The following is an 8,305-nucleotide window of genomic DNA, read 5'->3' as shown; positions in this document are numbered from 1 at the left end:
TGAAGAGCGAAGAGCTTCTGTGTGATGGTCGGTATATATTTCGTGCATGAACTTCCAACCGGGGTGTAATATGTGTTTAAAGGTGTTGGTTTCATCCTCCGCGGAGCAATGATTCACTTTGTATTCAAAGGTCTTTTAATACATTTCAACCTGGCTACAGCCATTTATTTTGAAATATGCATAGTTCATACAGTTAAAGGACAACGGTGTACATATATACACTACTACCATGTAAAATTAAAGAATAATGTCCCGATTTAACTCTGAAGGTTAACAGTCCGACATGTAGTTATGTCCCTTGAACATGAACATAGAATTAACAGAACGAATTTCCATGTCAACATGCGGTATCGCTTTTCCCCGCAGTTTTGCTCACCTTGAAACAGCGTTTAGGAATTTGGGGAAATGTTCTTGAACATAACTTGTCGGTAATCATATGGCTGAATGAGACAGAAGTATAATATGTATTGTTACATTCTTTTCCAAAAAGCAGCCAGTTAGTTAGGACATATTGCTTTTTTTTTAAATTCTGACCCAAAGTAAACATGTTCTCAGTCAGTGATAAAGGTCGGTATTTGGCAGTAAGTATAAGACAAATCGGACTGCCATCAACATTGAAATTTTAGTTTTTGCAAGGTTTGGCATATTTCTTAAAAACCAATTTAACGCTACCAAATTAATTTCCAGTGTTTTGGTACCATAATTATCTTTTCCGCTAGCTTTGCCGGTACATCAGGACTGCTACGTTTGAACATTATGAAAAGTCCGATCATTTAGGACGATAACATGTTAGCCGCAGAGTGATATCTTACTGAACATGTTCTCGGCAAAGCGTGTTTTCATACATAATTATTATGATGTCTTCGTTATAACTCTAAATAAACCTCTCTACTTCACATGAGAGCTATGCTTTCATGCGTTTGTGGACATGGTATAAGACCTTCACATTTGAGAACATTGACCCAAGGGGCTGTCTGACTGTTCTCTCCTTTTTTCTAAGATTCATCTTGAGTTATTTTGTCAGAGAGCATGCCTCAGAAAAGCCATCATATTTCGCCACGTCAGCAGCAGCAACCAAAACAGGTCAAGGTCATTTCTGCAGGTCACAGAATTTGAAGGGCGTATCATGCAAATGAGACAAACAAATCCTTCCGCCACATCGGAACTCGCTTACTTTGAAAACGGCAGATCTCTTTCTTTGAGTCCTGCCTTAGCGTCTATGGACAGTGAAAAGGCTGAAGTCTGCCATTCCATCAAATTTGGCTCATCTCCCCTTCTCCCTCCTAAAATATCAAAGGGAAGAGAGAGAGAGAGAGAGAGAGAGAGAGAGAGAGAGAGAGAGAGAGAGAGAGAGAGAGAGAGAGAGAGAGAGAGAGAGAGAATTGAATTGAACTTTATTGATTTGCTTTTGAAGCTCGCATTTTTCATGATCCGCTAATTTCGACCATTATTTTTAATAATCACTGAGACTCGGCATGTAACCTCTACTTATACATCATGTAAACGCCTGGCCAGATCAGAGATTGGGAGTCGAATCCATTATCCGAGAAAAAGAACTGTCCCTGAACCGTGTGGTTTTTTCCCTTCAAGATGATGCATAATTCGCTGATGAGGTATTCGCCTCAAAGGATGATTTCTCCATTGTTTAAATCAATTATCCGAGAAAAAAAACTGTCCCTTAACCGTGTGATTTTTCCCCTTCAAGATGATGCATAATTCGCTGATGAGGTATTCGCCTCAAAGGATGATTTCTCCATTGTTTAAATCAATTATCCGAGAGAAAAAAACTGTCCCTTAACCGTGTGTGTTTTTCTTCAAGATGATGCATAATTCGCTGATGAGGTATTAGCCTCAAAGGATAATTTCTCCATTGTTTTAAAGGCGTTTCTTAAAGAGTCGCTTATTCCCGTTTTTTTGGCGGGCTTTTACATAGTTTAGATATTAGGCCTACTATCCCGTTTTTTTGGCGGGCTTTTACATAGTTTAGATATTAGGCCTACTACATACTCCTCCGACATTTCTCTGTGACGAAGTACTAATTGTTCTTGGTTGGTGACACAGCCACTCACTCACTCGCTCACTCAGGTCTACACAGCTGAAGGCGAGGAATAACACTTACTCACTGACTCTTTCACTCACGCACTCAGGTCTAAGGCGGCTGTGTTTTGTGAAAAGAGAGGCCGGGCGGGAGAGAGAGACACACCTCCACTTCTTGCATGACAGAAAATGCAAAATTAAAGCTGTGGTCTATTTATGACTTTCCGGGGCTACGACGTTGAAAAATAGGGATAAAATCATGTACAGAATTCTGTACAGCAAACGCTACCCGAAACCCTACCTAAACGGCGTGTATGAATTTTGCAGTGGTAACATCCGGTTTGCTTTCTCAGAGCTGAGCAAATTTTGTCAAGAAGGATCAAGCAGAAAAAATACACGACTTGGCAGGGATTCGAACTCGAAGGCCTCGGGGCCTCGAAAAGTCGGGGCCGATGTCTTAACCGCAAGGCCACTTCACCAGTGTTGTCAAAGATAAAAAAAAAGAGATAATTTTATATCATTCCACACTTGAATGACCATTCATGCGTTGCAAAAACGTCAAAATTGCCATTAAAATTTGCCTTTATTTGCAAACCCGTTTCACGGAATCGCAGTACATGTTTACACCGTCATGCTACACGACATTCGCGCCATGCAAATAGCTGCGATATCTCTATTTACAACATGCAAGAAAAATGACAAGAACAGTAATTGAATCTCTCCAAAGCTCTGTGCAGTTGAAAACAGACATCTAAGAAATAGTTATACATGTATTCACTTCTGAACAATGGGCGGATAGAGATATAAATCATGCTGCGTCAAGAATAACATAACATGAATTTATATCAATGTTTTTTCTTCTTTTTCTCAATTGGCGCAGTAGCCTAGTGGTTAGGACATGAGACTCGAGGTCGAGAGTTCGAATCTTCGCCCGGGCGTTTATTTTTTCCCCTTGATCTTTCATGAAGATAAAATATGATCAGTCTTGAGAGAGCAAACCGGATGTTATCCCTGCAAAATTCAAGCGTTGACTGAAGCTCTCAAGGTCATACACGCCGTGTAGGTGGGGTTTCGAGTAGCGTTTGCTGTACATTGTATCCCTATTTTTCAACCTCGTAGCCCCGGAAAGTCATAAATAGACCACAGCTTTAAAGCACATAGGCATGCTTGCAAAACTAAACGACAATTTTTTCACTTCTCGCCTCACCTAGCCTATCCTTGAATTGAACACCTGAGGTCAATAAGAGATCAAAAGCAGTGTTTAGGTTTCCGTCACTTCAGGTCAATTTTCTGGCACAGGTCAACATTCTGTTGGCCGATTGTTATCGGACACACGTTCACCCTGCTGTAATGGACTCGTGCAAATACGAGACGTTTACCCCGGCTCTTTTCTTGGGACCTTTCCACTGCGGACGAGAGTGTTTTTGCTGCAGGTGAGAGCCAGACTCTTGGCTTATCTGTCTGAATCTCTCTCTTTGGTCGTGATAATTTGGTGTTTGTTTTGAGAGCGTCTTTTTTTATTGCGAAGGCCATTTGCCTTATTTTTTTCTTCTCAGTTTTTTCCCCCTTCCTTCTATTCAGTTGAGATTCATCTTATTGTTTTGTCTCCCTTGATCCTGATTCTTCAAGCATGTTTCAGTTGTCTATATTGTGTTGACACTTTATTGTTTTGGGCTTGTTCTCTTGAACATGTTTTCTTTGTCGTTGAGCTGTTATTAAATTTCTGTTGTCATTTATCGTCAAGTTGTCCTTTATACCATTACAATTAGTCAAGTTTTGACTCAATGTTTTAACATAAACGGGGAATCGAGACGAGGGTGGTGGAGTATCATCAGTGTGTGTGTGTCTAGAGCGATTCAGAGAAAACTACTGGACCGATCAACAACAAAAAAGATCCCCCCAAACATCTGAATTTTGGAACGTTGGCAGTCTCTTTTTTTATTTTTTATTTACTGGACCGATCTTCATGAAACTTTACATTTATAGGCATTCTTGAGATATCCCCAGACGATGAGTTTATTTCGTTGATAAATGTCTTTGATGAAGTCATATCCGTCATTTTTCGGAAAGTTGAGGCGGAACTGTCACACTCTCATTTTCAAATCAAATTGATTGACATTTTAGTCAAGCAATCTTCGAAGACGCCCGTACTATGAGATTGTATTTCAACAATTAGCTATTGTTTTTGTTCATCAAAAATGATAACTAAAATTAAAATATGAGAAATCGATCCACAATTGATTTCATGTTATTCTTTATCATTTCCTTATACCATAAACATGTAGATATGTTATGTTTGGATGAAAATCAAGCTCAGAATGTTAAAAAGAATAAAGAAAAGCACGCTTTTCTGTTACGCGAAATACTGGCTTGTCAATTTCTTCACGTTTTTCACGTGAGAGTGTCAGCGATTTACTTGCCGCGGGGATTGTCTTGGTGAAAAATGCAGCGCGTTCAGTTTCATTGTATGAGTTCGTTAGATTGACTAAAATAATGTAGTAATTTCACCCTTCGCGACTTGTTTTGTTTTTCTTTTGTACAGTTTAATATTTTTCTTCTTCTTGTTCTCACGCATCATGAAAGTATGAATGAATCCGTGAACTAGGCCGTAGAGTTGATAGTCACGATGTATTTACATATTCTCAAAGGTGTATGAGATCACATTTCAATTTGACACAAGCTATAATTATTCAGGCTGACCCAAATTGAACGAAATAGGTGCCATGCATTACAAATGCGTTGAACAATAAAAGCATGTCTGCAAATTATATTTTGCAAAAATGATATCCTAAACGGGAACATAATAAAATCAACGCGTAAAAATAGCACTTTTACAATCTTAAACTATAATGATCTATTTGTATGCAAACGACATCTCCGGTATGTCGACAACAGGGTGATGATTGTGGCCTTGTTATAGTATGCGAGTAATGAATGCAAAACACATAACACTTTATCATCTCTTCATGAATGCAAGCTAGGTGCAAGGTTAACTACGGTTGACATGCTGTGGGGAATGTACTGTACCGAGGACGCATAAGGGATGTCATAATTTATATGCTTGAATAATAGCGTTGATGCGCTAATCAAATGCGTAATGGGTCGCATGCATGCAGATCAATCTCTTGAACGTCTCGGCAAAGAAAGTGAAGCATGTACAGTACTCTAATTACTTTTAATAGCAAACAGATTCGTGTTCTCCGTGGCACACAAACACGTAAGCATACTTTAAGCTGTGTTCTCTTTAAGACTATCCTGGGCTGGTTGTTTGAAAATAGCTGAGCATTCTTTGCAGAATTCTGTACATCAAAGGCGTCCTAAAACCCGACCTACACTGCCTGCATGACCATGACAGTTTCATTCAGATTTAACCTGAACTTCTCGGAAACAGGCACAAGTATCTCAGTGCGAGGTACGATTTGGTTGTATGTGTGCGTGGACGTAGGTACAATTAACAACAATAGATGAATTAGTCTTACGATTAAAATTTAAGAAATCGATCCAAAATGGATTTCATCTTATTCTTTATCATTTCCTGATTCCAAAAACATATAGATATGATAGGTTGTAATGAAAACAAGCTCAGAAAGTTAACAAGAATACAGAAAAGCGCGCTTTCCTGCTTAGCACAATACGCTACCGCGCTATTCTGGCGTGTTAATTTCACTGCGTTTTGCACGTGGGAGGTGAGCGATTTCCTTCTCGCGGGGATTGACGAAGCTGTACACTGTCTTGGTGAAAAAATACAGTGCGTTCAGTTTCATTCCGTGAGTTCGACAGCTTGACCAAATGTAGTAATTTCGCCTTACGCGACTTGTTTCCTGTTCTTTTCCTAACCATTCCTTGACGAATCTTGTGTGGGTGTCTTTTTCTTTCATGTTTAAAAGAACATGAAGAGGACACTTTTTCTCGTGTAAATGATTAGAGGTTTGTGTGTGTCAAAGACAAATGTCCATTTGAATGTACCATTTAGATGGGCAATAAAGTGTTGTTATTATTATTGTTGTTGTTATTGTTATCTTTATTGTTATTGTTATTTCCCCCCGCCCCCCTCTTTTCGCATGGAATAAGAGCAGTCTTGCACTGGGACCCACAGCCAGGCTGGATTTTTTTGTTTTTTTGAGAGAGAGTCGGACTTACTTTATGAAATAAGTTTGCAGAATGACATCGGGCGCACTTTCAATGATCGCTTACACGACGACTACTGTACCATTAGTATAGAGTATACCGCTGTTATTAAGATAATTATATTTAAGATTGTAAGTCGCTTAGAACTTTTTTAGGATTTGCGCCCTATAAATACCCTTATTATTATAATTATTATTTTAACTGCAGTCCAGAATGCCGGAGTTTTAAGCTGCTTACAGTTATAGTTTTAGATAACAAGGTTGCAACCTACTAGCTGTAAATCAACTGTTCCGACATAACAATAGGAATTGGTGACAATAAGTTCTGCTTCACGCTTTAATAAAGATGATGTACGGCTTCCTACATTACCCGTGTGGTCTTCCGTTTTGGAGGAGGTATACACGTAACTCACCCACGTTGCCGAACCGGCAATTACGGCGTCAAAAGCTTTGTCAAAATCTGCACGTACACACGCGAACAAAACAGTTACACCCCTAAGACATAGCGCCTGAAACAAAAAGGCTTCGTAGATATGAAGCACTGCTATGTCTCACTCCACACAATGAGTGTCAATAGGCTCGAGCACGCGTGAAGAGGAGTACTAAAAATAATGACATTAAATCAAAAGCAATGGCCGTTCTGACAATTAGAGCATAAGAACTGGGTTTCTGGTGTTACCTCCCTAAAGAACATTATTAAACAACTTCTTCCTTCTTTATGGTTTAAAGTGATAGAATACAATATGAAAAGTATTTTCTAACGGAGAAAACAATGCCCTTTTTGTACTACATACTCAGTTTTTCTTGTTCTTCTTGTTGCGGTCGTTCGCTTCTCTAGTCGTCTGCTCTTATGGCGCATGCACATGCCGCCGTCTTCTTCAGAGCCGCCAGGTCGCCAAACAGCTTCTCCTGCAGGGGGATATCTAACTCAGTCAAACTTATAATTATGTCGTCGAGAAACTTAACTTAACACACAAAAAAAGGAATGAAAAGAGTGTCTCGCTTGTGTCTTCTTAGCCAGTTCAGATACGTTTATGTTCTGTATTATTAGTGTTTGTTGGTCTGTCCACTTGAAAGACAGCTCGGTCAGTGAATGTAAAGTTTTGTTTTCATGAATTAAACGTTCCAATTACATAAACCTTTCTTGTTGATTTGTTATTCCGTCGGGAAACTAGCTTTCCGATGAAGAGCTATTGCACTGTGCATGAACACATACATTACAAGACAACGCATGAAACAATCATGTGCGCGAATTGTAGCAATGCGCACGTACTTTCAATTGTCAAAGAGCATACTCACTATATAACAATTGATGTGAGGAAACACGACTGCACTTACCTCAGATCATTTTCATAAAAAGGATATCATAACTTTTTTAAGGCTGGAGTATACACCTGAGGCCATATTTCAAAGTGGTTAGGCAGTTTTAAAGGTTTGTTTTTATGTTAGTTCAGTGTTTTGTTTATCAGGGAAAAAACAAAATGAATAGAGCTTGTCGCGCAAAATTTTGAGATAACGACTGAAGTTTGAGCATAGGTAGGCCTATGAGATTTTTTCACGCAAACCCTACTGAAGAATTTGTGATATTGTATTGTAAATATGTTAACAAAAAACAATCGTATGATCACAAACTGAAGAAGAGAAATAGGGAAGTAAAATAGAACATCAAACATAGTGATTTTACAAGTGAATTTGGAAAAAAACCCGTATGTATCCATTTTTGAAGCCCAATTTGAAGCATGGAACACAGTCAAACATAAATTAAAAGTGTTAAAGTGGTTACAGTGTTCAGAAATAGTGTTAAATAACAAGTTGAGTTATCCCTCTTCACAAATTTTAAAAGAAATACACCTCTTGTCGCGCAAAATTTTGAACTGTGATGCTTTTACTACCCCCACCCCCTACTCATTTTTCAGAAAAGAGTGCATATTATCTTCCAAATAGACAAGCAAGGTAGTCAGATGATCAAAACTTAAGAACAGAAATAGGGAAGCAAAATAGAACATGCAACATAGTGATTTAACTGGTGAATTCAGAAAAAACACACTTTTTTACTCATTTTATTAGCTGAATTTAAAGCTTGGAAGACAGAAATAAATAAATTAAAAGTGCAAAACTGGTTACAGTGTTCAGAAATAGTG

The sequence above is a fragment of the Littorina saxatilis genome, linkage group LG2 (genome assembly GCF_037325665.1).
Source record: "Littorina saxatilis isolate snail1 linkage group LG2, US_GU_Lsax_2.0, whole genome shotgun sequence".
Classification (NCBI taxonomy): domain Eukaryota; kingdom Metazoa; phylum Mollusca; class Gastropoda; order Littorinimorpha; family Littorinidae; genus Littorina; species Littorina saxatilis.
This window is presented reverse-complemented; position numbering follows the sequence as displayed.